We start from the raw sequence: 22,687 nt of genomic DNA on the forward strand, positions 1-22,687 counted from the left end.
CTGACCCCCGTAAAAATCCTGCTGGTTATTACAAGGAGTTGTCTCAGACAGTTGATGCGTGTGTTATGAATTTAGCTGACATAGATATGTTGCTGGGTAATGTAGTTCCTCAACCCTTGTGAGCGAAGATCCGTCATGAGGATCATGCGGCAGAGTTAGGAGATACGTGGGTTAATATTACTGCTGCAGATGGTCGACAGGTAGGAGGTGCCAAACCTGAACCCTTAGTTGCAGAACTACCTGGTAGGATTATTAATTTAATGAAAACTATGATGCCTCCTCTGCGGGTGAATTGGGACAAGTTAGCAGCATGCAAACAAAAGAAAGACGAGAGTGTGTCTGATTTCTTCACTAGGTTTGAGGAAACATTCATTGATCATAGTGGTCAGGATATGAGTACAGAAGGTGGTCAGAGGTTGTTTGTAGATAAGTTTGTTTTTAATTTACTTCCTAAACTTTCTAATAAGTTAAAGGACTCTGAGAGTTCATGGGCTGTTTTTTCTTCGGCCCAGATACTGGCTACTGCACAATACTATAATAGGGATAAAGATGAGAAGGATAACGTAGAGAAGAAGAATAGAGAATTGAAAACGAAAGTTCTTCTGCAGCAGGCTTATCCGCCTCGCCCTAATCAGTGTCAGTTTCAGCAACCTTCCCAGTTTCAGCAACCCCCACAGTTTCAGAAACTGTTGCAGAAGCCTGAGTCTTTTGCTCCGTGACTCCCGCTAGGCCCTAATCAGTGTGCTTATTGTAAAGAGGAAGGTCACTTCAAGAATAGTTGCCCGATCCTGCTAGAGCGTGCGAATGGTATGTCTGGTCTGAGAGGTCGTGGTAGTTTCCAACAAGTACCTAGGGGTAGGGGACGTGGTGCGTTTCCCCTCAGAATTCTATGAATTATTTTGACCAACAGAATGTTCCGACCGTTCAGTCCGCTCAGTACTACACTGATGATTATTATGTTGGAAGTGAGAGTGCTGGTTTTAATGATAGTTAGGACAGCCATGGACAAAGGGAGGGAGTAGTGTCAGTTCCAGTAGACCAAAGTGGACCTAATGTTGAAGTGATTACATCAGGTGTGGCAGAGCCTTTTATAGTGGATACTGGTGCGGCAAAAAGTTCTATTATGCACTCTAAACTCCTTGGCGCACCTTTGTCCGGCTTGACCAATGTTTCAGTAGGATTTTCTGGCGCCCCAGTTCGTAACCCGGTTTCTTGTCCTTTGCCGTTTTCTATTGGTCCTTGTGAATTGGAAGCTCCCCTTATTCTAACGATTGGCTGTGGCGAGAATCTGTTGGGTTTGGATTTGTTGAAAAGATTGCATGCGACATTGCATTGTTCTCCTTCGGGAGTACATCATACGGTGGGTAAGAAAGTGATTTCCCCAATGTACTTGTCTAAAGATCGACTTCCACTGGAACTACATTCTCTTCCTGCTACACTTTGGGCTACAGGTCCCAATGATGTGGGTCTCTTGTAGATTCCACCCTACGTTGTTACCCTTAAGTCGAATACTAAGTTACCTCGCATTCCTCAGTACAACATTTCCAGTGATGGTGAAAGAGCTCTTTTAGCGATTATCTATGATTTGGTTGAGAAAGGTGTGGTTGAAGAAACGAGAGGTAATGTGTGTAACAGTCCTGTTCTGCCTGTCCTTAAGCATACTGACTCTTCCCAGCCACCTGTGTATCGGTTTGTGATTGACCTTCGTGAGGTCAATAAGATTGTTGTGCCACAGTTTTCTGTTGTCCCGGACATTACTGCTTTACTGACTATGATCCCTGCCTCAGCTGCTTGGTTTTCTGTTATTGATCTGAAGAACGCTTTCTTCAGTATTCCGATTGCCGAAGAGAGTAGGGATATTTTTGGCTTCTCTTTAGGAGGCAGAAGTTTCCGGTTTAAGCGCGCTCCTCAAGGTTATTGTGAGAGTCCCTCCATCTATAGTCAGGGTTTCAAAACTCAGCTTGATACTTTTTCCTTGCCTTCTGGTGCTACTCTTATCCAGTAAGTTGATGATCTGTTGGTTGCTGCTGATCATGAAGAGATTTGTAAAGAAGTTACTCTTTCTTTGTTGCGACACCTGTCTGACCTTCATCACAAAGTGTCACCTTCGAAGTTGCAGTATTGTCGCCAAGAAGTGACCTACTTAGGTCATCTCTTGTCGAAGGAGGGAAGACGATTGACCCCAGAGCGTATTCAAGCGATTGCTCAGATGACTGTGCCACGCACACAGAGAGAGGTGCGTGCCTTCTTAGGTATCACCTCGTATTGTAGACAGTGGATTCCGAATTTTTCTTTGCTAGCGAAACCTTTGTTGGCACTTACTCTTAAGGACACACCACACCCTCTTCCTTGGTCTGACGAATGTCAGAAGAGTTTTTCTGAACTGCGTGATGCATTGTGTTCTGCTCCGGTGTTGGGTACCCCCGACTACAGTAAACCTTTTACACTTTATGTACACGAGAGAGAAGGTTGTGCGTTGTCAGTGTTGACACAACAATTTGGAGACAAGCAGCGCCCATGTGCGTATCTTTCAGCTACTTTAGATCCAGTAGCTAGGGCATTGTCTAGTTGTCTAAGAGCTACAGCGGCAGCGGCTGTTTCTATCCGACAGTCTGCTGGTTTGGTATTAGACAATACATTGATTGTGATGGTCCCACATGCAGTGGATACCCTATTGAATAAAACAAAGACTCAACATCTTACTAGTGCACGTTTGTCAGGTTATGAGTTGACGCTTTTGGCTAGCCATGTGCACATTAAGCGGTGCAACACATTGAATCCAGCTACATTGCTGCCGATTTCTGTAGAGACAGATGCTCAGGAACAGCATGACTGTTTTCTCCGGACAGAGGAGGAAACGAAGGGTAGAGTTGATCTGAAAGATATTCCTCTTTCGAATCCTGATGGTACCCTATGGGTAGATGGTTCGTGCTTTAAGCTTCCGAATGGAGAGACGACTGCAGCATATGCTGTCACAACTTTGCATACGATTGTTGAAACAGCACGTATTGCACAGAATTCAGCGCAAGCAGCGGAGTTGATAGCATTGACTAGAGCGTGTGTGTTGTCAAAAGGAAAGAGAGTGAATGTTTATACTGATAGCCAATACGCATTTGGCGTGGCTCAAAGTTTTGGTTGCTTGTGGAAAGAGAGAGGATTTCTTACTTCTCACGGTACGAAAATTCAGCACGGACAATTAGTGAGTGAACTTCTTGAATCGCTTACTTTACCGACCCAAATTGCGATCGTGAAGTGTAGTGCGCATAAGAAGGTTATGGATGATGTGGGTCGAGGGAATGCGTTTGCCGATGAAGTAGCAAGAGAAACGGCGAAAGACATGACGAGTCGGATGTATGTTGCAGGTCCTGCCAGATGGGTTGTGGAAGGAGGAATGTGTGAAGACACAATAGAAAGTGTGAAGATGATTCAGGCAGAAGCTACTGAGAAAGAATTGAGTACGTGGAGAGAGAGTACAGGAATGTTGGATTCAACAGGCTGTTGGGTTGAGTTGTCAGAGCACCAACGATGGTTGTTACCAGATGCGTATGTGCTTCCGGTGGTTACTATGGCTCATGGGTTGGCTCACATTAGTTTAAAAGGGATATGTAAGTTGTTGGCTCCGGTATGGCAGAATGGTGGAATTCCTAAGTGTGCTGAGAATTTGGTTAAACACTGCATGATTTGCTTGATGCATAATCCTGGAAAGGGAACCCCAACTCCAGCGGGTCATTTTGCTCCTCCAACGTATCCGTTCGAGGTGCTGCAGATAGACTACATTCATATGGAAAGATGCAATAACTTGAAGTATGTCCTTGTTGTTGTTTGTGCCTTTTCCAGATGGATAGAGGCCTACCCCCTAAAGGATAATACTGCCTTGTCTACAGCCAAGGTTTTGCTCAAAGAATTTTTTCCTAGATATGGCTTGCCGAGGATGGTATGGAGTGATAATGGAAGTTAATTTGTGGGTCAGATTATGCAGAAAGTATGTGCGGGTTTGGGTATTAAACAGAAATTTCACGCTGCAAATCATACCCAGTCAGCAGGCCTGGGTGAGTGGTACAATGGCACTCTGAAGCTGAAGTTAGCGAAGATTCAAGCAAGCACTGGTCTTACATGGCCCGATGCTTTGCCGCTAGCACTTTTGTCCACAAGAACGACAGTACATTCTCGTGTGGGACTTAGCCCATTCGAGATTGTTTTTGGTCGCCCGGCGAATGTTTGGGGTGTGCCAAGGCCTAAGAAGTACAGTGATATCGAGTACCCTATGTTGGTTGACTACTTACATGATTTGACTGCTAAATTGCGTGTTCTTCACCAACAGGTCCATGACACTTTGCCTTCAGCTTCTGTAGATGCAGGCCACACGATTCAACCTGGGGAACGGATACTAACCAGGAATTTTCAGAGGTCGAAGAACTTGGAACCAAGATGGACCGGTCCGTACCAAGTCCTGTTATCAACTCGGACTGCCATAAGGTGTTTGGCAAGAAAAACTGGGTACATGGAATCCATTGCAAGAAGATACCTTTGCCCTTACCATACGATAAGTGGGTCCGGGAAGGTGTTGCCGATTCCGAGAGTGAAAGGGTTCCGAGATTTGTACCTTTTAGCGATGCACATCTGGAATGGACTCAGTCAGAACGTGCGGATGATGAAGTCTTGCAAGAAGCTGTGTCGCCGTATTTGAGACTTGATACTACGCACCCAGAGACACTCTTCCAGGATCAAACTGTGCCTGGCAAAGAACGTTACAACTTAAGGTCTAAAAAGGACAAATAAAATCTGATTTTTTTTTATGAATTACACTCTTTCAGACAAGAGACTATTTTTATTTTTATTTTTCGAACCACCATCCGGGTTCAGATGCAGGGTCGGGGTATAAGGCTTAAGGGGTGGCCCGCGTATTGACGAAAGGTCTGCGGTACTAGTAATGTCGTAGGACGCCTAGACACAGACTTAAGTGAAGAAGGAAGAATGCCACGAGCAGCACGTTAGAGGATGGAGTCTGTTGTAACTGAAAGAAGTGTTGAGAAAATGAATCTTAGAATGAGATTTTGTACATTGATACATAGCAAATGTTTTATAATATTGTGCTTTTTGATGTTTTTAAGTATCACATTAGCTTGTGCGGGTTGGATTGTTTATGCTACACAACAGACATCTGCACCCACCTCCCAACCTATGCTTTCTTTCACTACTGTTTCTTTGCACCAGTTTTATACTTTGCCTGAACATGAACAGATAAGGAGATCAGAATTTGTCAACAACTCGTTCATACAGTTGTTGCATCAGCATCAGTTAGTAGTAAATACCACTAATTGTTAGGTTTGTGGCCTCATGCCTCATACGACAGATAGAGGTATGCCATATCTGGTTTTGTCCTTTTCTTCTAATGGATCAGTGTGGGCTTTTCAGACTATGTGTATCTATGCAAATGAGGTACACCCCTTACGTTCTCTTAAAGATAACTCGAACAATAGTGCTCTAATAAAGGGAATAGTAGCTATGATCCGAGATATTGATGCATATAACGCTATCCCTAAGGTTGAGGTGCAGGCTTACGTTGGTTGGAACGTGACTGTATATAGTACCAGCTTGACAGAGAAGGAGAGACGAAAAAGGTCTCCCCCTATTTGGATTGTACCCCACCGAGGCCATTTTTGTTTGCAAGGTAATGGTCGAAATCCGAAAGCTCAGCTAGGTAAGAGTGTGTGTGCTCAAACCTATGTCTATTCATCTGGGACTTCTCCACCGTGTGTTCCAGCTAAAGCACATATTTTGTTTGTCATGACAGAGCCTACACATGGTTGCCACCTGATTTTTCAGGAACGTGTTATGTGGCGTTTCTGCTTCCCCCTACATACACTACTGCTTCAGATTATCATAGAACGAGATATGGTAGAGGTATCTTCGACCAGGAAGATACTGCAGCATACGAAATAGGAGATTTCTTCAAGGGCTTCCTGCCCTTTTGGGGTCCTATGGTCAATAGTAGGCATATTCGACAGCTTGTCCGCGTTGTTGAAGCTACTATTAATGAGACAGCAGGTGCTCTTAGTAATGTTACAGCCGAGCTTCAAGCGGACCGCCTTATGACTTTGCAGAACCGTATGGTATTAGATATTATACTTACAGATCGAGGAGGGGTATGTAAACTGATCGGATCCAGTTGCTGTGTTTACATACCAGACAATGCCCCTACAGTGTACCAAGCCATCTCTAGATTGCATAAGATCTCTGAATCTATTCATGTAGATGAAGGAGACTGGTCATTGACAGGATGATTTTGGGGACAACTGTCCAAATGGGGATGGAAGATTCTGACATTCCTTGGTATCGTTTTAGCCATCCTTTTCTCTTGTTGTCTTTGCATCTAGTGTGTTCCCGCCATTTGTAGTCTTTGTGCTACTATGTGTGTAAGGAGACCCGTTACGAGAGAAGTAGAGAGTAATAAGATGATGCTACAGCAACACCTTGACGACCTAATGAATATCGATATAGACCTAGATTCAGATTAACATGAGTCTTAGGTTATTGCCTACGTAATGGCAAAAAGAGGGTCTGAGGTTCTGTAATTCTCGAGTCTGACTCCATTTTGTACTGTGCCACCATTTTGTGTTGCCCTCACGTAGGCCTGTGAAGGTAGCCTGGCTAACAAAATGGCATGGCCTTCTTAGTTCATATCTACATTAACTAGGTTTTTTTCTGACTCTGGAATGAACTGTAAGAAACTGACCTCCTCACCTGAAACTGACCTCGCAAAGCCAATTTCCCTGATCGATCTTTGTCTGAGATTGCCAATCAATGTTCAGGACATCGTTAACTTTTAGTTTCCTTACACATGCCTTATCTTGTTCATCATCTGTTACTGTTTCTTTTTTATGTTTCTTCATTACATGGGTTATGCTTTCAATTATAGGTTTGTCCGGCTTGTGGAGATTGAATTTGGGACATTCCTAATAATTAAATTTTGGGTTGGGTTACTGCAAATTGAGTTTTTGCTATGTGATACTTTGTTTAAAAATGTACCTCATTGGCTTGAATTTTGTGCAGTGGGTGTGCATTTATAATGAGAATATTGTGTATAAAAAGAGACGCCTCACCTTAGTAGAGTGAACAGTCTCCTGAGAATTTACACTGTGATGTATTTCTAGGATTACTGTTACTAGCTGCAGCTAATAAACTTGGTCTCTGATGCCATCCAGAAGTATTCTGTGTCTCTGTATACCAAGACAGGTGAACTCGAAGATCTTAGGCGTGCCCCTGACGCCGCTGGGTTTAGACCCGGCTCTTCAGCGGATTATGCAGATTTTCTGCAATTTCGCAATCTGCAAATCTCGCGAAATTGACAAATAATTTGCAAATCTGGTCGCGGGCAGATTTTTTTTAGAAGACCCGCAAGTTTGGCAGTTGAGTAGAGGTATCGCACAAACCGGTGGCGTCTTCTTGGATAAATATCAAGGGCAGGGTTCTTCTGGCACGATGCTCCTGTCACAAAAATTAAACCACTTACAGATATAAATAAAGCAGGTGCCCGAGTTGAAGATCAAATTCAGTAACGCATTCATCAGCCCAAAAACAATTGTGAGCTTTGTCGAGGATGGGCAGGAGTGCTTTCTCCCCATATCTACCATTGAAAATTAGCTGTGATGCTGGATGGAGTCCTTTGCATCCTTCACTTTCATGAGCGCAATCCCTGTGCAGTTCCTGTGACCAGGAGCTTCTTTCTCCTCGTCTACTGCTCTGATCGGTCTCTGACCTTTTATACATACAAGAGGCATGTGAACTCGCATAGAAGCCCCGCCCTTTGGCCCCGCCGCACACACTAGCGGTGTGCACCATCTTCCCGCCATTTACCCACTACGATGGACAGCTCACTCAAGGGACCCCTGCGCCCTTCGGCGCGATGGCATAGTAGCACACACATGGTCACTGGAGACAACTCTTCAGGCCCTTTACGCAGCTGCAGTGTAGGAAAAGCACTATACATTTACCCAACGAGCTAGCACTTACTGATTAGCCAGTAGAAAGTACTCCAGTATATATTTCTGCAAATCCACGAGTTCGTGGATTTTTCCGCGAACTTGCGGATTGTTTTGCGATTTCACGCGAATTCGTGGACCACAGATCCGCAAAATTCACCCATACGAAAGAATGGCTGAACAGAATCACAACAAATTTTGCATAAAGGTTATGCTTTACTCAGGAAGCATGCTTTTTAATTCTTTTGTGTAAATCCATGCAAGCGTTTTTGATAAATTTGCATGATTTTTGGTGGTGATAAAGGGATCAAACTACAGTGATATCTGGCAGTTCGTCCTGTGGGAGTCTCGTTGAACCATAATTTGAAAAACAGAGTGATCTGATCGGGCGATAGGGCTTTTTTCCTGTTGGTTGGTTTGGTCCAGAGGGACCGACCCCGCAGGACCAAGTGATCTGACTGACTGGCAACAACATGAACTGGCAACAACTTGAAGAATAATGTTGCCGCTGCCATTACATTCTTAGGACTCTGTCCCATGGCCAGAAGCAAAAGCTTAGAAAACATATAAGGGAGCCAGGTAGAGGTACCTTTATCACTTGGCACTTCTGTGGGAGTGCCAAAGGGAACACTACAGTAGCCCAAAAAAAACAAATGTGTTCAGCATATCCTGTGGAACTCCTGTGGGACCAAGGGAAGCCCCCTTATAGTGTTGCAGGGCTCCTATGGGAGCTATGGTCATGTGAGAACACACTATCTTCAACAAGTAAAGCATTTACCATGTTGCAGTACTGCAGGTGGGCCTTCAGCTGTGGTTCCTCTGTACCGTACAAAAAGAAAAATGGAAATATAATACACAAGAAAAATGTGGGGTGGGGTCTGTTGGTGGTTAGCCTCCAGCTGGGGGTTGGGTGCAGGGCTTGGCCATAAGGCTAGCTCTTCGTCATACCCACTGCTGTGCGTGGTGGTGAATTGGACTCCTGTGTGGGGTGCCCGACCACACTCGGTCCCACACTCGGCCCAGAGCCGAACGCTGTGTGTGGCACGGGGTTGGCTGTCCTTGTGGGTCTGTGCAAATAGCCTGGTCACAGGCATTGGCCGTGCGCAGCAAGGCAGTGGAATTCCGTAGAAGGTTGGGCTCAGGGCCTGACCACAGGCTTGGCCCATTGGCAAACCCCACGGCATTCATGACAAAAAGCTATACTCTGTAATGGATTTGGGTGAATATGATTGGGAAAAAAACTGAAATTCACCGAAAGAACAAAGTTTAAAGTGCCATTATAGTTAAGGGTATAAAAACAAGTATATAAAAAACAGAAAAACATATGATATCATCTAACATGCCATGAGTGATGTAATATGGGACTAAAAGCAGTGCATATCATGGGCACAAGCTATATTTTACTCAGTAAATTATAACTGGAGAATTTCAGTGTTTTTCTGGATTTTATATACTTTATATACTTGCCTATATATATATATATATATATATATATATATATGTGAACAAGAGTACGCTAGTACTCGAAACGTTACATTTTTTGGAAGGCACGTGAATAAATATAACTTGCCTGGATAACGTGGGGTCTGCCTCTTCTTTCGCCGCTTGTAAGTGGAGGTTTGAAGATTGCGCGACATATATATCCCCATTGATGGAATAAAGCACATCATTTTTCTCTAAAATCCTTGGTTTGTGGTCTGTACCTGGCTGTGTCCGTTTGCTGGTTGCGGCGCTTCAGGATCGTGGATTCATATATATATATATATATATATATATATATATATATATATATATATATATATATATATATATATATATATATATATATATATATATATATATATATATATATATATATATATATATATATATTATAAATATATATATATATACTATGTATAGTGGTTCACTTACTCCAAGCCTGGTCTAATGTTTTGCTAGATTTAGGACTTTAGTAAATTCATAAGTGTAGTTAGTGAACAGCACTCAATTCTGGATTTGTGTTTGTATTAGCCCGTCCCTCTCTAAAGCTTTTAAATATTCCTAAACCCCTCCTAATTTGGACTAAGAATTGTCCAGTTTCCAACCTCTCTCTCTTTTGCTTCTTTCTAATTTACTACTGAAATGCACACATACATGAATGAAGATCTTTGCACAGAAAAAACTACAGAGGCTTAGTCGGTGCTCTCTTCGGTGGTCTACGCACATAGGTTTGTGAATAGCATTTTGTAGTCCATGAGTAGTACTACTGTATTACTATTTTATGTACTACAAATTGCAGTTTGCGAATAGCTCCATACACACGAATTGTGACTCCAGGGACAGGATAACTGGCATGGGACCACCATTGTGTGCTGTATGCAAGAACCTTGAAGGACATAAAAGACATTCCTCACCCAGTTACCATGAACAACAGACATGGACCTAAACACGCAACACATAAATATGTCACATAAAGGAACCCATTTACGAGGTGCGTAGCAGACTTCAGGGTGCTGTTGACTTTTTTCTCACAAGTGGTGCAGGAAAAATGATTTGTGCTCCTAAAATATCAAGTTAGTTTGACTGAATATCAGTATCCATTAGGGTTGACTGGCCCATAAGACCATCATGCAGTGCCCGAGGTGCTGGTCTGATTAGATAGTGTGTGTACCAGTCTTTTGGAGGTTCGTGAGTCTGTTTTATTGTCTTGTTTGCTGGTCTTTACTGTTGATTTTACTGATATTACTACAAACATTGCTTGTAGGAGACAAAAATGCATTCATACATTACAAAACACCTATAGTGTCTCCAAAAGTTCAAAATAGCCTTATTTACCGACGTGGGCCTCTTTTTTTTTAGCTGTCTGATGCATTAATACGGGCACTTTTATTTTGGTGCCTTGGCTTATTTTCTGTCCAAGTCCAAAACAGTTCTCCATATATTGTGATTAGAAAGTGGATAGTGCAGTTCATCCGTGGTTACTGGTTCAGTTGGGACCCACGTCCTTGCAGGCAGGGCCTGTTGCTCTGATTGGAAATGTGTGTCAAGGAAAACATGAAGCACTCTCAGTGGACTCAATGATGGCCAAAATACAGGACGGACCACAAAAAGTTGTAAAATAGATCCTGTATTTGTAAAGCGCACAGCTACCCGTAGGTTTACTGGCACTGGGGGCCATCGGGAAGATTAAGCAAGCTATTGCCCAGAGTCACATGGTGCTGGGCAGACCCCTGCCGCTTGTGCCGGGATCGAACCGTGATCCCCAGCATCCGGCATCAGTCGCCCTGGCCGCTGCAGCACACCTCTAAAAAAAAAAAAAAATAGATCCTGTAAAGTGCCATGATGGAGCCTAAATTTGCTACTCCAATGATATCCCATCTGCTTTCCAGACTAATTCTGGAGTCTGCCATGTACTGACCATCCAATGATGTGGCAAAGACAGGATGATTTCAATAGTTGGAGGTTTCAGGGTCCTTCACTAAACCTATTTCTATTTTGGGTGAGCGGTTAGATACATCTTCTGAAGTGCCTCAAAATGTTTTAGAATATCTAGCCAGGTAGGTAAATCTTCTGCAGGAGTGGGTCAACTTCTGCAGCCGAGGGGTCTTTTAGTGGGAGTTTGTCACTGTGTGACTTCAGCAAACCTAGATAATATTAAAGGAATATGCGAGTCACAGCAGAGGCTAGCTGCCTGTGTTCTTATCCAAATTGTCAACTGTGATGATTTGGAGAAAAAACTAAGGTTGTTTCTCTGTTTTGTGCCAAGTTCATCTAATGCTTTTGCTGCAGGCTTTAAATTGTTGATATTGAAACAGAAGGGTGCAATAGACAACAGACCCATCTAAATGTAGGCTTTTAACTTTTTACTACTGTGCGGAGGGCTTCAGGAGACATGACGACAGACATGCACACAGAGTGGTTAAGAGACAGAGCGGTCAGGTGTCTTGGGAAGGTGGTGTATCGCCTGTGTATTTTAGGGGCACCCTACGGACTGCTTGGCACTGACACAAAACCAAGCCTCCATTTTACTGTTATACAAGTCCCTTGCAGCTTACATTTGGCAGCTTGTCACTGAGGCAGCTGGCAGCTCTCTCTCTCTCTCTATCTCTCTCTCTCTCTCTCCTCAAAACCGTGATGTCAAGAAACAGGTCTTACCCTCTTTTTCTCTCCTTTCCTTCATTTGTTTCCCTGTAAAATGGAACCAAAAGAGACAAAAATAACCACATTGCTGCAAATGTCATCTTTTTTGGATATTTTACTCTTCCAGAGTGCAGCCTCAGGACAGAGAAAAAAAGGATGACTTTGTATCTCCAAAATTTGTCAGAAGAAATAAAACAAGACAAAGTGGCCACATTGGTTTTATTCACATTCAAACACATTAGTGTCACTTTACAGAGTTTGCCAATGAAGTGCTACTTTTGTTTTATTGTCTTTCTTTCAACAGGTATTGCTTTTCCCTTCCTTCGGTGAGGCGCGCACAGCTCTGAATCTACACGTCACAGAATGCAAGCTATGAACCTGATCCTCACAGGGCCCACAGACAAGATCGCTTCTGTAATTCCTAATGCAACAAGAGGAGGCAGGCAGCTATTATGGCTGTAAAGCGGTTTGCTGCCGAAAACATAAATATTACTGTGACCGTGCTCCTCGGCTAATTTCGCGATTACTTCACGAACCAAGCTCCAACACTCATTATTCAGTGTCAGAGGACGCTCAGGCTGCTCTTTCATGGGCACCATAATGTAGTGCCTTTTGCCAATCTTGGATCCTCCAGTGCACTGCCCTTCCATTGGAGCAAAGAAAAAGGGAAATGGCCAAAACTCAGGCCAAGGGGCTCAAGGTACCACATTGTCAGAGGTTACCAGCACATGACAGGTAGAAAACTCAAGGCTCAAATCAACCCTGCAATCAACAGCTCCTCCTTCTTTTCTGATGTTCAACGCCTTCTGATGAAGCAAGCACGATGCTTTGGAGATACCATTGATGGCGCGCTGGCGATCACTGTCCAGCCTTGCTACTTTCTGGGTGCTGGGACTGTAGGGCCAAGACGTCTGCCATTCGTCTGTAGCTGTCACTCATGGGAATTATTCAGAAAAGGGGGTGGTGATGAACAGAGTGTCTGAATTAAGCAGACCACTCTTACCCAATCCAAAGATCAGGGCTTGATCCATCACCGTTATTTAACTCACTGCCCCATCCCAGCTCAGAACCTGGCTATATGCAAATCAGTCTGTCCCTGGCCCAGTGCATCATGGGAACAGGGCAGACCAAACTACCAAGCCAATTCTTCACCAGAAAGGAGACAAGCTTCCGGGGACCGGTTTCTGGCATTTCAGCCGTCGTCGGCCCAGCTTGCTTGAATCCTGAGGGAGCAGTGAGTAAGGGACTCATGTCTGAGTATACCCTGCCACACCTATAGTGGCCAAAAACGATTCAGAAAAGGGGGTGGTGATGAACAGAGTGTCTGAATTAAGCAGACCACTCTTACCCAGTTCAAAGATCAGGGCTTGATCCATCACCGTTATTTAACTCACTGCCCCATCCCAGCTCAGAACCTGGCTATATGCAAATCAGTCTGTCCCTGGCCCAGTGCATCATGGGAACAGGGCAGACCAAACTACCAAGCCAATTCTTCACCAGAAAGGAGACAAGCTTCCGGGGACCGGTTTCTGGCATTTCAGCCGTCGTCGGCCCGGCTTGCTTGAATCCTGATGGAGCAGTGAGTAAGGGACTCATGTCTGAGTATACCCTGTCACACCTATAGTGGCCAAAAACGATTCAGAAAAGGGGGTGGTGATGAACAGAGTGTCTGAATTAAGCAGACCACTCTTACCCAGTCCAAAGATCAGGGCTTGATCCATCACCGTTATTTAACTCACTGCCCCATCCCAGCTCAGAACCTGGCTATATGCAAATCAGTCTGTCCCTGGCCCAGCGCATCATGGGAACAGGGCAGACCAAACTACCAAGCCAATTCTTCACCAGAAAGGAGACAAGCTTCCGGGGACCGGTTTCTGGCATTTCAGCCGTCGTCGGCCCAGCTTGCTTGAATCCTGATGGAGCAGTGAGTAAGGGACTCATGTCTGAGTATACCCTGCCACACCTATAGTGGCCAAAAACGATTCAGAAAAGGGGGTGGTGATGAACAGAGTGTCTGAATTAAGCAGACCACTCTTACCCAGTCCAAAGATCAGGGCTTGATCCATCACCGTTATTTAACTCACTGCCCCATCCCAGCTCAGAACCTGGCTATATGCAAATCAGTCTGTCCCTGGCCCAGCGCATCATGGGAACAGGGCAGACCAAACTACCAAGCCAATTCTTCACCAGAAAGGAGACAAGTTTCCGGGGACCGGTTTCTGGCATTTCAGCCGTCGTCGGCCCGGCTTGCTTGAATCCTGATGGAGCAGTGAGTAAGGGACTCATGTCTGAGTATACCCTGCCACACCTATAGTGGCCAAAAACGAATCAGAAAAGGGGGTGGTGATGAACAGAGTGTCTGAATTAAGCAGACCACTCTTACCCAGTCCAAAGATGAGGGCTTGATCCATCACCGTTATTTAACTCACTGCCCCATCCCAGCTCAGAACCTGGCTCTATGCTAATCAGTCTGTCCCTGGCCCAGTGCATCATGGGAACAGGGCAGACCAAACTACCAAGCCAATTCTTCACCAGAAAGGAGACAAGCTTCCGGGGACCGGTTTCTGGCATTTCAGCCGTCGTCGGCCCGGCTTGCTTGAATCCTGATGGAGCAGTGAGTAAGGGACTCATGTCTGAGTATTCCCTGCCACACCTATAGTGGCCAAAAACGAATCAGAAAAGGGGGTGGTGATGAACAGAGTGTCTGAATTAAGCAGACCACTCTTACCCAGTCCAAAGATCAGGGCTTGATCCATCACCGTTTTTTAACTCACTGCCCCATCCCAGCTCAGAACCTGGCTCTATGCTAATCAGTCTGTCCCTGGCCCAGTGCATCATGGGAACAGGGCAGACCAAACTACCAAGCCAATTCTTCACCAGAAAGGAGACAAGCTTCCGGGGACCGGTTTCTGGCATTTCAGCCGTCGTCGGCCCGGCTTGCTTGAATCCTGATGGAGCAGTGAGTAAGGGACTCATGTCTGAGTATACCCTGCCACACCTATAGTGGCCAAAAACGATTCAGAAAAGGGGGTGGTGATGAACAGAGTGTCTGAATTAAGCAGACCACTCTTACCCAGTCCAAAGATCAGGGCTTGATCCATCACCGTTATTTAACTCACTGCCCCATCCCAGCTCAGAACCTGGCTATATGCAAATCAGTCTGTCCCTGGCCCAGTGCATCATGGGAACAGGGTAGACCAAACTACCAAGCCAATTCTTCACCAGAAAGGAGACAAGCTTACGGGGACCGGTTTCTGGCATTTCAGCCGTCGTCGGCCCGGCTTGCTTGAATCCTGATGGAGCAGTGAGTAAGGGACTCATGTCTGAGTATACCCTGCCACACCTATAGTGGCCAAAAACGATTCAGAAAAGGGGGTGGTGATGAACAGAGTGTCTGAATTAAGCAGACCACTCTTACCCAGTCCAAAGATCAGGGCTTGATCCATCACCGTTATTTAACTCACTGCCCCATCCCAGCTCAGAACCTGGCTATATGCAAATCAGTCTGTCCCTGGCCCAGTGCATCATGGGAACAGGGCAGACCAAACTACCAAGCCAATTCTTCACCAGAAAGGAGACAAGCTTCCGGGGACCGGTTTCTGGCATTTCAGCCGTCGTCGGCCCGGCTTGCTTGAATCCTGATGGAGCAGTGAGTAAGGGACTCATGTCTGAGTATACCCTGTCACACCTATAGTGGCCAAAAACGATTCAGAAAAGGGGGTGGTGATGAACAGAGTGTCTGAATTAAGCAGACCACTCTTACCCAGTCCAAAGATCAGGGCTTGATCCATCACCGTTATTTAACTCACTGCCCCATCCCAGCTCAGAACCTGGCTATATGCAAATCAGTCTGTCCCAGGCCCAGCGCATCATGGGAACAGGGCAGACCAAACTACCAAGCCAATTCTTCACCAGAAAGGAGACAAGCTTCCGGGGACCGGTTTCTGTCATTTCAGCCGTCGTCGGCCCAGCTTGCTTGAATCCTGATGGAGCAGTGAGTAAGGGACTCATGTCTGAGTATACCCTGCCACACCTATAGTGGCCAAAAACGATTCAGAAAAGGGGGTGGTGATGAACAGAGTGTCTGAATTAAGCAGACCACTCTTACCCAGTCCAAAGATCAGGGCTTGATCCATCACCGTTATTTAACTCACTGCCCCATCCCAGCTCAGAACCTGGCTATATGCAAATCAGTCTGTCCCTGGCCCAGTGCATCATGGGAACAGGGCAGACCAAACTACCAAGCCAATTCTTCACCAGAAAGGAGACAAGCTTCCGGGGACCGGTTTCTGGCATTTCAGCCGTCGTCGGCCCGGCTTGCTTGAATCCTGATGGAGCAGTGAGTAAGGGACTCATGTCTGAGTATACCCTGCCACACCTATAGTGGCCAAAAACGATTCAGAAAAGGGGGTGGTGATGAACAGAGTGTCTGAATTAAGCAGACCACTCTTACCCAGTCCAAAGATCAGGGCTTGATCCATCACCGTTATTTAACTCACTGCCCCATCCCAGCTCAGAACCTGGCTATATGCAAATCAGTCTGTCCCTGGCCCAGCGCATCATGGGAACAGGGCAGACCAAACTACCAAGCCAATTCTTCACCAGAAAGGAGACAATCTTCCGGGGACCGGTTTCTGGCATTTCAGCCGTCGTCGGCCCGGCTTGCTTGAATCCTGATGGAGCAGTGAGTAAGGGACTCATGTCTGAGTATACCCTGCCACACCTATAGTGGCCAAAAACGATTCAGAAAAGGGGGTGGTGATGAACAGAGTGTCTGAATTAAGCAGACCACTCTTACCCAGTCCAAAGATGAGGGCTTGATCCATCACCGTTATTTAACTCACTGCCCCATCCCAGCTCAGAACCTAGCTCTATGCTAATCAGTCTGTCCCTGGCCCAGTGCATCATGGGAACAGGGCAGACCAAACTACCAAGCCAATTCTTCACCAGAAAGGAGACAAGCTTCCGGGGACCGGTTTCTGGCATTTCAGCCGTCGTCGGCCCGGCTTGCTTGAATCCTGATGGAGCAGTGAGTAAGGGACTCATGTCTGAGTATACCCTGCACACCTATAGTGGCCAAAAACGATTCAGAAAAGGGGGTGGTGATGAACAGAGTTTCTGAATTAAGCAGACCACTCTTACCCAGTCCAAAGATCAGGGCTTGATCCATCACCGTTATTTAACTCACTGCCCCATCCCAACTCAGAACCTGGCTATATGCAAATCAGTCTGTCCCTGGCCCAGTGCATCATGGGAACAGGGCAGACCAAACTACCAAGCCAATTCTTTACCAGAAAGGAGACAAGCTTCCGGGGACCGGTTTCTGGCATTTCAGCCGTCGTCGGCCCGGCTTGCTTGAATCCTGATGGAGCAGTGAGTAAGGGACTCATGTCTGAGTATACCCTGCCACACCTATAGTGGCCAAAAACGATTCAGAAAAGGGGGTGGTGATGAAAAGAGTGTCTGAATTAAGCAGACCACTCTTACCCAGTCCAAAGATCAGGGCTTGATCCATCACCGTTATTTAACTCACTGCCCCATCCCAACTCAGAACCTGGCCATATGCAAATCAGTCTGTCCCTGGCCCAGTGCATCATGGGAACAGGGCAGACCAAACTACCAAGCCAATTCTTCACCAGAAAGGAGACAAGCTTCCGGGGACCGGTTTCTGGCATTTCAGCCGTCGTCGGCCCGGCTTGCTTGAATCCTGATGGAGCAGTGAGTAAGGGACTCATGTCTGAGTATACCCTGCCACACCTATAGTGGCCAAAAACGATTCAGAAAAGGGGGTGGTGATGAACAGAGTGTCTGAATTAAGCAGACCACTCTTACCCAGTCCAAAGATCAGGGCTTGATCCATCACCGTTATTTAACTCACTGCCCCATCCCAGCTCAGAACCTGGCTATATGCAAATCAGTCTGTCCCTGGCCCAGCGCATCATGGGAACAGGGCAGACCAAACTACCAAGCCAATTCTTCACCAGAAAGGAGACAAGCTTCCGGGGACCGGTTTCTGGCATTTCAGCCGTCGTCGGCCCGGCTTGCTTGAATCCTGATGGAGCAGTGAGTAAGGGACTCATGTCTGAGTATACCCTGCCACACCTATAGTGGCCAAAAACGATTCAGAAAAGGGGGTGGTGATAAACAGAGTGTCTGAATTAAGCAGACCACTCTTACCCAGTCCAAAGATGAGGGCTTGATCCATCACCGTTATTTAACTCACTGCCCCATCCCAGCTCAGAACCTGGCTCTATGCTAATCAGTCTGTCCCTGGCCCAGTGCATCATGGGAACAGGGCAGACCAAACTACCAAGCCAATTCTTCACCAGAAAGGAGACAAGCTTCCGGGGACCGGTTTCTGGCATTTCAGCCGTCGTCGGCCCGGCTTGCTTGAATCCTGATGGAGCAGTGAGTAAGGGACTCATGTCTGAGTATACCCTGCCACACCTATAGTGGCCAAAAACGAATCAGAAAAGGGGGTGGTGATGAACAGAGTGTCTGAATTAAGCAGACCACTCTTACCCAGTCCAAAGATCAGGGCTTGATCCATCACCGTTTTTTAACTCACTGCCCCATCCCAGCTCAGAACCTGGCTCTATGCTAATCAGTCTGTCCCTGGCCCAGTGCATCATGGGAACAGGGCAGACCAAACTACCAAGCCAATTCTTCACCAGAAAGGAGACAAGCTTCCGGGGACCGGTTTCTGGCATTTCAGCCGTCGTCGGCCCGGCTTGCTTGAATCCTGATGGAGCAGTGAGTAAGGGACTCATGTCTGAGTATACCCTGCCACACCTATAGTGGCCAAAAACGATTCAGAAAAGGGGGTGGTGATGAACGGAGTGTCTGAATTAAGCAGACCACTCTTACCCAGTCCAAAGATCAGGGCTTGATCCATCACCGTTATTTAACTCACTGCCCCATCCCAGCTCAGAACCTGGCTATATGCAAATCAGTCTGTCCCTGGCCCAGTGCATCATGGGAACAGGGCAGACCAAACTACCAAGCCAATTCTTCACCAGAAAGGAGACAAGCTTCCGGGGACCGGTTTCTGGCATTTCAGCCGTCGTCGGCCCGGCTTGCTTGAATCCTGATGGAGCAGTGAGTAAGGGACTCATGTCTGAGTATACCCTGCCACACCTATAGTGGCCAAAAACGATTCAGAAAAGGGGGTGGTGATGAACAGAGTGTCTGAATTAAGCAGACCACTCTTACCCAGTCCAAAGATCAGGGCTTGATCCATCACCGTTATTTAACTCACTGCCCCATCCCAGCTCAGAACCTGGCTATATGCAAATCAGTCTGTCCCTGGCCCAGCGCATCATGGGAACAGGGCAGACCAAACTACCAAGCCAATTCTTCACCAGAAAGGAGACAAGTTTCCGGGGACCGGTTTCTGGCATTTCAGCCGTCGTCGGCCCGGCTTGCTTGAATCCTGATGGAGCAGTGAGTAAGGGACTCATGTCTGAGTATACCCTGCCACACCTATAGTGGCCAAAAACGAATCAGAAAAGGGGGTGGTGATGAACAGAGTGTCTGAATTAAGCAGACCACTCTTACCCAGTCCAAAGATGAGGGCTTGATCCATCACCGTTATTTAACTCACTGCCCCATCCCAGCATAGAACCTGGCTCTATGCTAATCAGTCTGTCCCTGGCCCAGTGCATCATGGGAACAGGGCAGACCAAACTACCAAGCCAATTCTTCACCAGAAAGGAGACAAGCTTCCGGGGACCGGTTTCTGGCATTTCAGCCGTCGTCGGCCCGGCTTGCTTGAATCCTGATGGAGCAGTGAGTAAGGGACTCATGTCTGAGTATTCCCTGCCACACCTATAGTGGCCAAAAACGAATCAGAAAAGGGGGTGGTGATGAACAGAGTGTCTGAATTAAGCAGACCACTCTTACCCAGTCCAAAGATCAGGGCTTGATCCATCACCGTTTTTTAACTCACTGCCCCATCCCAGCTCAGAACCTGGCTCTATGCTAATCAGTCTGTCCCTGGCCCAGTGCATCATGGGAACAGGGCAGACCAAACTACCAAGCCAATTCTTCACCAGAAAGGAGACAAGCTTCCGGGGACCGGTTTCTGGCATTTCAGCCGTCGTCGGCCCGGCTTGCTTGAATCCTGATGGAGCAGTGAGTAAGGGACTCATGTCTGAGTATACCCTGCCACACCTATAGTGGCCAAAAACGATTCAGAAAAGGGGGTGGTGATGAACAGAGTGTCTGAATTAAGCAGACCACTCTTACCCAGTCCAAAGATCAGGGCTTGATCCATCACCGTTATTTAACTCACTGCCCCATCCCAGCTCAGAACCTGGCTATATGCAAATCAGTCTGTCCCTGGCCCAGTGCATCATGGGAACAGGGTAGACCAAACTACCAAGCCAATTCTTCACCAGAAAGGAGACAAGCTTACGGGGACCGGTTTCTGGCATTTCAGCCGTCGTCGGCCCGGCTTGCTTGAATCCTGATGGAGCAGTGAGTAAGGGACTCATGTCTGAGTATACCCTGCCACACCTATAGTGGCCAAAAACGATTCAGAAAAGGGGGTGGTGATGAACAGAGTGTCTGAATTAAGCAGACCACTCTTACCCAGTCCAAAGATCAGGGCTTGATCCATCACCGTTATTTAACTCACTGCCCCATCCCAGCTCAGAACCTGGCTATATGCAAATCAGTCTGTCCCTGGCCCAGTGCATCATGGGAACAGGGCAGACCAAACTACCAAGCCAATTCTTCACCAGAAAGGAGACAAGCTTCCGGGGACCGGTTTCTGGCATTTCAGCCGTCGTCGGCCCGGCTTGCTTGAATCCTGATGGAGCAGTGAGTAAGGGACTCATGTCTGAGTATACCCTGTCACACCTATAGTGGCCAAAAACGATTCAGAAAAGGGGGTGGTGATGAACAGAGTGTCTGAATTAAGCAGACCACTCTTACCCAGTCCAAAGATCAGGGCTTGATCCATCACCGTTATTTAACTCACTGCCCCATCCCAGCTCAGAACCTGGCTATATGCAAATCAGTCTGTCCCTGGCCCAGCGCATCATGGGAACAGGGCAGACCAAACTACCAAGCCAATTCTTCACCAGAAAGGAGACAAGCTTCCGGGGACCGGTTTCTGTCATTTCAGCCGTCGTCGGCCCAGCTTGCTTGAATCCTGATGGAGCAGTGAGTAAGGGACTCATGTCTGAGTATACCCTGCCACACCTATAGTGGCCAAAAACGATTCAGAAAAGGGGGTGGTGATGAACAGAGTGTCTGAATTAAGCAGACCACTCTTACCCAGTCCAAAGATCAGGGCTTGATCCATCACCGTTATTTAACTCACTGCCCCATCCCAGCTCAGAACCTGGCTATATGCAAATCAGTCTGTCCCTGGCCCAGTGCATCATGGGAACAGGGCAGACCAAACTACCAAGCCAATTCTTCACCAGAAAGGAGACAAGCTTCCGGGGACCGGTTTCTGGCATTTCAGCCGTCGTCGGCCCGGCTTGCTTGAATCCTGATGGAGCAGTGAGTAAGGGACTCATGTCTGAGTATACCCTGCCACACCTATAGTGGCCAAAAACGATTCAGAAAAGGGGGTGGTGATGAACAGAGTGTCTGAATTAAGCAGACCACTCTTACCCAGTCCAAAGATCAGGGCTTGATCCATCACCGTTATTTAACTCACTGCCCCATCCCAGCTCAGAACCTGGCTATATGCAAATCAGTCTGTCCCTGGCCCAGCGCATCATGGGAACAGGGCAGACCAAACTACCAAGCCAATTCTTCACCAGAAAGGAGACAATCTTCCGGGGACCGGTTTCTGGCATTTCAGCCGTCGTCGGCCCGGCTTGCTTGAATCCTGATGGAGCAGTGAGTAAGGGACTCATGTCTGAGTATACCCTGCCACACCTATAGTGGCCAAAAACGATTCAGAAAAGGGGATGGTGATGAACAGAGTGTCTGAATTAAGCAGACCACTCTTACCCAGTCCAAAGATGAGGGCTTGATCCATCACCGTTATTTAACTCACTGCCCCATCCCAGCTCAGAACCTAGCTCTATGCTAATCAGTCTGTCCCTGGCCCAGTGCATCATGGGAACAGGGCAGACCAAACTACCAAGCCAATTCTTCACCAGAAAGGAGACAAGCTTCCGGGGACCGGTTTCTGGCATTTCAGCCGTCGTCGGCCCGGCTTGCTTGAATCCTGATGGAGCAGTGAGTAAGGGACTCATGTCTGAGTATACCCTGCCACACCTATAGTGGCCAAAAACGATTCAGAAAAGGGGGTGGTGATGAACAGAGTGTCTGAATTAAGCAGACCACTCTTACCCAGTCCAAAGATCAGGGCTTGATCCATCACCGTTATTTAACTCACTGCCCCATCCCAACTCAGAACCTGGCTATATGCAAATCAGTCTGTCCCTGGCCCAGTGCATCATGGGAACAGGGCAGACCAAACTACCAAGCCAATTCTTTACCAGAAAGGAGACAAGCTTCCGGGGACCGGTTTCTGGCATTTCAGCCATCGTCGGCCCGGCTTGCTTGAATCCTGATGGAGCAGTGAGTAAGGGACTCATGTCTGAGTATACCCTGCC

The 22,687-nt window shown here is 46.8% G+C and overlaps 1 protein-coding gene across 1 annotated transcript in view; it reads right to left on the bottom strand.

The window, feature by feature from the left end:
* Positions 1–22,687, bottom strand: part of LOC147673379 (perlucin-like) — an 84,145-nt gene that overhangs the window by 42,074 nt on the left and 19,384 nt on the right. The window lies entirely within an intron of this gene.

This window comes from Lissotriton vulgaris, chromosome 12, assembly GCF_964263255.1.
Source record: "Lissotriton vulgaris chromosome 12, aLisVul1.2, whole genome shotgun sequence".
In the NCBI taxonomy this organism is placed as follows: Eukaryota; Metazoa; Chordata; class Amphibia; order Caudata; family Salamandridae; genus Lissotriton; species Lissotriton vulgaris.